Genomic DNA, 7,865 nt, shown 5'->3' with positions numbered 1-7,865 from the left:
TTATCAAGTTTTCTTAGATAAAATCTACTTTCTTTAGATTAGATTAGGAGTAGAATAGAATAGATTATCCTTTAATCTTTCCAAAAAATTACACATTAATCTTTCCTTAATTATTGTTCAAGTTTATTATTGAGTAATTCAAGTTTATTATTGGGTAATTAGAAGTTCATTTGGGTTTATTGGAAGATTGACAACCTTCCATCAATCATCAAGTACTTCTATTATTCTTTGTATTATTATTTTCGAATCTCTATAGGTATAATTCTCTTAATCCTTGTTTTAATTATTGTTAACCTTTCATACTTGTTCATTATGTTTTGCCTTGTTAATACGATTGACAACCTTGTTTACATGTTAGACTTGATAATGAGTGAGTAGTCTCTTAGCTAGGATTAATGGGTAATTAGGGGAAACCAACATGGGGATTAATCATCCTTAATCTAATATGTTTTCATAATTAAATTGCTTGCTTGTTGTGATGTCAACATATGCATATGTTATGTTTGATGATATGCTAAGCCTATGAATCCTTGCATTTTTACCCATCTCTTATCTGCTCAATTTGACTTGTAAGATATAAACCAACTCGAGTCTTGTTAGACCATGCATAGAAGTTGAATAGGAGGAAAGTAAGTCGACTTGTAGGTGTTGTACAATCTAATCGATTCGGCTCCGGGACCTAACTCTTCTTATGAACCATAAGACATAAACCAACTCGGTTCCTCCACAATAATAATTGCTTGCATATAATTGAGAACATGTTTGTATGATCAACTCCCATGAATCCCCTATGAACCCATGATATCCTAGCACTTTTAGTCATTCGTTTACATCTTCATTTTGTTTTACTGCTTATTTTACTTTATCACTTTCATTAGTTTAGAACACAACTACAAACCCGAACCAATTGTGACACTAGCACAAATTGAGATAGATAGACTTAGAACCCAAAGCACACCATCCCATAGATCGACCTCGACTTAACCACTAACTAGTTTTTTGTTGAGAATTATTAATGTGTTTGATTGTATGTGTGACGACCAACTCTTGTCCGATCATGTACAATCTAATCGATTCGGCTCCGTGACCCAAACTTTCTTAGGGATTGTAAGCTTATACACCAACTTGATCCCATCACAACAATAAGTGCTTGCATCTAGTAGAGAACATGTTTGTATGATCAACGCCCATGAATCCCCTATGAACCCATGACACCCTAGTGCTTTTAATCAATTGTTTACATCTCATTTTAATTACCTTGCTTGTTTTTATTACCTTACTTTTATATTGTTGATTAGTTTAGTTGATCTCCTATCTCAACCCAAATTGTGACACCCTTAGACCCAACCATTTGCTATTGAAAATCCTACATCAATACTGTCCCTTGGGATCCGACCTTTACTTGCCTCTTTGCTAAGAGTAGTTTGTGAAGTTATAAATATTGTTTTGGTTAGGTAGCTTTTAACGATGACTTTTACCTCGCACAATGTTCCCTTCAAATACCACAGCTCGTCATGACCCAAAAGATGCCACGACCAGGCTATATGAATTACAAGAACTCTAGAAGCGGTCACTGCCCGACAGAGTGTCCCATACAGTCTGCCTATGTGATCGACTAGTCATCTCTTATGACCCTATGGCTAGGGGTGAACAAAAAGTGGTCCGGACCTGCAAACCGGATGGACCCGAACCGGCCGGTCCGGTCCGGTCCAGACCGGATACATACCGGTCCGGTCTCCGAGTCCTAAAAAATATGGTGACCGGTCTCCGGTCCGGTCCACATTAAAAAATAAAACTAAATTTGCCTTATAAATTAGTACCGGTCCGGTCCAAACCCGAACCTAAAGGGTTCGGGTCCGGGTCCCCTTCTGACCGGTCCGGTCAGCGGTCTTGGGATATGTGGTTATCCGGTCCGCGGGCTTATCCAGGCCGGTCCGGTTTTGGACCGGTGAACACCCCTACTTATGACACTTGAACTTGCCATCAATCGACTCACACTCTAGTCACTTGGACACGTCACCTCATATAAGTGACTAGGGGCCAATACTATGTTAATCCAGTTCACTTTAATAGGGTTCAACGTTGTCCTTACAACCTATTTGGATGTAACATAGTAATAAAAGAGTTTAAAATAAAACTCAAACGATGAATGTATTATCACATATGTAAAAGTAATACAATATCAATTACTACATAATCTATAATCCATATTTAATTTTGTATATAATCGTACATTTTAATTCAATTGAAATGGTATCACTTATCATGTTAAGCCTATGAGAAGGCCTTGGTGAACAAGTCTTAGTAACATCTTGCACCTTACTTAACCTCATTATATACTATTTCCCTTCGTTATCTATAATCTTGTATTATAAAACCTTTTGAGCATGTGCCTAGATCCAATCTAGACATAGGCTCTCTTGCCTTTGGATAGCTCCCACTGTCCTCACAGTGTGTGGGATTCATACTTTTTGCATATCTCATAGTTGCAAGTGTACTCAAGAGATCAACCGATCACCACCGTCAAACGACAGTAACGTCAAACTCTAGTGAGTCAATCGTTACTACTAAATGATGATCAGTTGACAATATAAATTCCGTTGTATATTACTCAGATTTACTCCTCAAATATTGTAGCTAAGATGGTTCTCCAACCATCCTTATGTGTTTAGAATATGGTTTTTGTATAAGTTATTGCACATAAATCCAATAATTATTTCTAAACACTTATCCTCTCATATATATAACTTATAGATTCGGATATTAAAGATGCTTTGCATCTCTTACTAGTCTCCCAATCCCTCCTTCACGAAGGAGAGCATTGGTCCATCATTCTCAATGAATAATATGATATCTACATATGAGACATAGAAGACATATCATTAGTGCTTCTTCAGTACTAATGGATAGACTATATGGCTATATATTGACTTTCACAAAGATTCGATTTTAATTTCTCATCATACTCCAAGTATACGAAGTATAAGAATATAGATACATCTTAGCATAATAAATTAATCCAGCAGCGGAAGCAAATGGATTTAATCTCTCCATGTTCAATACTTTTGAACTTGTCAAGATTCTTATTAACATAAGAATATTAACTTTATGTTAATATCCATCGAACTGGATATCTTTGAGATGTATTATTCTTCTCCTAAGTCTTTCATCACTCACAGTGATCAATATGTCATTCACATATAAGACTAATAATACCACCATACTCCCACTAAACTTTATGTATAAACAAAACTACTCGACAAATCGAGAAAAGTTTATTACATGTTTGAAACATACCATTCAACTCCTTCGTATCCTACCTTAGGATAGTTGCGATTTACAAAACTCATGTAAGATGATTTTAAAATCCAATAGTCAAATAATATTATGAAATCCGAATTTAACGAAGCGTTGCAATTGGTTACCACCAATTGATACCGTCGTCAGGTACCAAAAATAAAATACCTAGTTACACTAACATAAGTTAGCAATAAGTAGGGCCGATCTCCACAGGGAGGCGGTCACTATCTACTTATCTATTCGGTCTGTCTAAGGTCACAGGATGGGGGGTTTGAATTATTTTGACTAAACTAATGAGATTAAGAAAGAGAAGAGGGAATAAGAGAAATTAACAAGGAAGAGAGAGGGAACTAGGATTTCGGGTCATCAAAGAACGTCAATTAATTGCAGTTAAGGTCACAGATTAGTCGATGCGTCGGTCTAAGGGGCAACGAATATCTCCTTCCGGTCTCAATTCGCCCTAAAATGTATTAGCTTAACTTTCGCCCTCACTAAAGCATCTTATTGTTCACTGCGGGTCTCACCCCTTCCAACCTTCCGGTCTAGGTCAAGGCTTACCAAGGTTAAAAAGGCTAATTGCATCGATTCAATCAGCAAGATACAATTAAAGCAGCGATTAACAACATAGAATTAACAACAACGACAATCTATAAACTAATTAGCAATTAACATTCATTCATCGAATCACCTAATCCTAGCAGGGAGAATTATCTAGACATGATAAAGGAAAGAACAGAAATAAACATAAACATAAATAAAGGAGAAAAAGGAAAAAAAGAAAGTTATAGTAGATCCGGGAAAAGAGAGGAAATCAGTTTACAGAGAAAGAGTAAAGTAAAGTATCAAGGAATGAAGTCCAAGAACTGTTTTTCGATCTATTTTTAGTGTTAGTCGTCGTCCTATTTATAGAGGAGACGAGTTTTATTTAACCTAATTACAAAATAAAACAAAAAGCCCAAGCCCATAAGCGATTCCACTCGATCGAGTGATTTAAAGCCACTCGATCGAGCAAACTCAAGCTCAAAACCACTCGATCGACTAGAAACTATACTCGATCGAGAAGACCCTAATAAGCAACTATTCGATCGAGCTAGGAAAGCACTCGATCAAGGTCTTCTACCATCCATAATTACTTGATCGACTAGAATTGCACTCGATCGAGTGAAATAAGACTCCTGCAGCTACTTATTCCATTAGTTTCAGCTTTGACTTGATTATTTAGCTCCCGAAATGGCTTCACGCATCCCAAGACAGCTACATTTCCGCTCCAAATTCACTCTTCCTCCAAATGTATGCTAAAGGGATGGTAAAAGGCTTGATTTCACTACTTTCTGGTCCATTCCTGCAAATTGAACAAAACAAACCAAAGTAGCATATTCGGGACATTTCGTAGCATAAAACTACGATAATAGCATAGAAATACGTGCATAAAAAGGCCTAAAAGGACTATATAAAATGCACGTATCAAATATTCCCAAACCAAACCTTTACTCGTCCTCGAGTAAACTAAATGCAAACTAATGGCCACTCAAACCAGTTTAATAGAAGCAAACTAACACTTATAGCAAAGTAGTCAAATGCAAACGAGTTATAGGATGTTTATAAAATAGCTGAACCGTCGACCTTGCAAGACCTTTAATAATGGACTCTCACGGGTCACTCTTCTCTAATGAAGCAAAGGGTAAGCATGATGTGACCATTATTTGAGCATATTTAGTCCCCGAATTAGCCTTGTTCCCATGCTTTTTAGTGCATATTTAGGTCATTTATTGTCTTTAGTCCTTTCTTTTGCATATTCTTTGAGGTTTTGTTCCCTTGGTAGGAAAGAAGTGCAAACCTTGCATTTTCAAGGCAAAATAGAGCTAAATTGATTGAATTCAATGACCAAACATCAAAGAGAAGACAAGACTAGAAGGCCTATGTACATATTGTAGTAGTTGGGCAATGATGAAAAAAGATCCTTGCATCTCCGACAAGATCCCCGAGGATTGTTGGAAGAAGGAGGAAGAAAAGAAGAAAGGAAGAAGCTGACTCAGAATCCGAGCGTCTTAGCCCTCGGGATGCTCGTCCAAGACCAGAAATCCGAGCGTCTTTGCCAGAGGGACGCCCGTCCAAAAATGCCACAATCTGCCCGTCCAGCCAGAGAATCCGCTCGTCCCGTGCCTTGGACGCTCGGATTATGTTACAGCAACTTTCCATTTTCTTCTTGTTCTATGAAGGATGCGCATATCTCGGAAAGACCGGCAAAAAGGAGACTCGCATATTTTTCTAAGAGGAGCGATTCCTCAAGGACTTAATCGTCATTTAAGCCCTTAGTAAACCCTAATTTGTGTACCTAATCCCCACTATAAATACCCCATTAGTCTAATTAGATAACCATGTTCTTCTTATCAATCTTTAGTGTAGTTTATATCATTCTAATCTCTCTTTAATCTTGTAATCAACTTTTAATCAAGTGTTAATACAAATCTCATTTCCTTAATCTCTCTTTTGTTCATCTTTCATTTTGGGTAATTGAAGATTATTTGGGTTATTATTGGGAGATTGACAACCTTCCAATCAATCATCAAGTACTTCTATTATTCTTTGCTTTATTATTGGAATCATTAGTAGGTATAATTCTCTTAATCCCTTTTTAATTATTGTTAATTATCTTCATTTATTCATCCTGTCTTGCTTTGTTAATGTGATTGACAACCTTGTTAACATGCTAAACTTGATAATGAGTGAGTAGTTTCCTTAACTAGGGTTAATGGGTAATTAGGGGAAACCAACATGGGGGATGATTCATTCTTAAATTAATATGTTTTCATAGTTTATTTTCTTGCTTGTTGTGATCTCAACTTATGCACATGTTATGTTTGAGGAAATGCGAGCCTATGAATCCTTGCATTTTTTACCCATCACTTATCTTTTCAATGAGACTTGTAAGACATAAACCAACTCGAGTCTCATTAGACCATGCATATAGTTGAGTAAGGAAGATTAAGTCGACTTGTAGGTGTTGTATAATCTAATCAATTCGGCTCCGGGACCCAAACTTTCCTAGGATTGTAAGATATAAAATAACTCGATCCATCACAACAATAATTGCTTGCTTATAATTTGAGAATATGTGTGTATGATCAATTCCCATGAATCCCCTATGACCCCATGACACCCTAGTGCCTTTTATCAATTGTTTACACCCCTTTTTAATCATCTTGCTTGTTTACTTTCATTGTTATTTAGTTTAGTGATCTTCTATTCCAACCCCAAATTGTGACACCCCTAGACACCGCTACTTACAATTGAAAATCTCACTTCAATCCGCGTCCCTTGGGATCCGACCTTTACTTTCCTCTTTACTAATAGTAGAGTTGTTTGTAAATTTATAAATATTGTTTTGGTCTAGGTGCTCCTAACGACAAGTACCGAAAACTAAACCTCCAAGTGAGTCCGACCAAAAATGGCGCCGTTGTCGGGGACAGTGTTAATTTGATTTAGATTTTCTTAGATTGTTATTAGTTATGTCTTTCTTTGCCTTGGGGAAGTAAAACTCCTCAAGGTTTGTTCTAATTATTTTCAAGTTGTTTGATATTTTTCATGTCCAGAAGATCACAAGGTAACTTGTTACCCTTTGATCACGAAATTGAAAGGACTTTGACAAACAATAGAAGACTTGCTAGAGGAACTTTGAGAGGTATTGGTGAGGTTGTAGATATTCAACCAAACACTATTGAGTTCGTCAACCCTTTTGCAAGAGAAGGTGAGGAGAACCCAACACAAAATCCAACACAAAATCAACCCACAATGCCTAAATTTTCATCACATTGTACCAACCGAGGAGAACCTACCCAATGGTACTCCCACACCACAACACTTAACCGGAAATTTCATTGCCAAATCCGCATTTATCCAATTAGTCGAAAGTAGCCAATTTGGGGGGATGCCTAGTGAAGACCCTCACTCCCACATGGAGACTTTTTGTGACTATTGTGATGCGATTTCTCAAACCGGTGTAACTCAAGACCAAATTCGATGGGTCTTATTTCCTTTTTCTCTAATTGGCACCGCCAAACAATGGTTGAAAGGCCTTGATAAGGCTACTCTCGTAATTGACTCTTGGAAAAAATTGGCTCTAGCTTTCTACAACAAATTCTACCCACCGGAAAAGACTAACATGCTAAGAGCTCAAATTACTGGTCTTAAGCAAAGAAATGAAGAATCTTTGTATGTAGCTTGGGAACGGTTCAAAGGAATTTGTTGCTCATGTCCTCATCATGGACTTAGCGAGTGGTTCTTGGTTCAACAATTTTGGAATGGTCTTTATGAAGACTCAAGAAACATTCTCAACATGGGATCAAATGGTATGTTCACCGAAGTTGACGATAATCAAACTTAGAACAAGATTGAGGAAATGGCGGTCCATAATTCACAATATAGTGGACCTCGCAAGGCTACTAGAGGAGGAAAGCATGAAGTGGAATCTATTAGTCAATTGGGTGCTCAACTTAGTGCTCACATTGATACCATCAACTTGAAGTTCGAAAAAGCTATGGCTAGACTTGAAGAAGCCTCAAAAT

General features: G+C 37.2%; 1 non-coding gene across 1 annotated transcript; it reads right to left on the bottom strand.

The window, feature by feature from the left end:
* Nucleotides 1-7,462: 7,462 nt before the first annotated feature.
* LOC141603189 (small nucleolar RNA R71) lies at nt 7,463-7,569 on the bottom strand. Its single transcript, XR_012525081.1, has one exon. It is a non-coding gene; the product is annotated as a small nucleolar RNA R71 (small nucleolar RNA).
* Nucleotides 7,570-7,865: the final 296 nt, after the last annotated feature.

The sequence above is a fragment of the Silene latifolia genome, chromosome 9, assembly GCF_048544455.1.
Source record: "Silene latifolia isolate original U9 population chromosome 9, ASM4854445v1, whole genome shotgun sequence".
In the NCBI taxonomy this organism is placed as follows: Eukaryota; Viridiplantae; Streptophyta; class Magnoliopsida; order Caryophyllales; family Caryophyllaceae; genus Silene; species Silene latifolia.
Note: the sequence above shows the minus strand (reverse complement) of the source record. Positions and strands in the feature narration are given on the sequence as shown.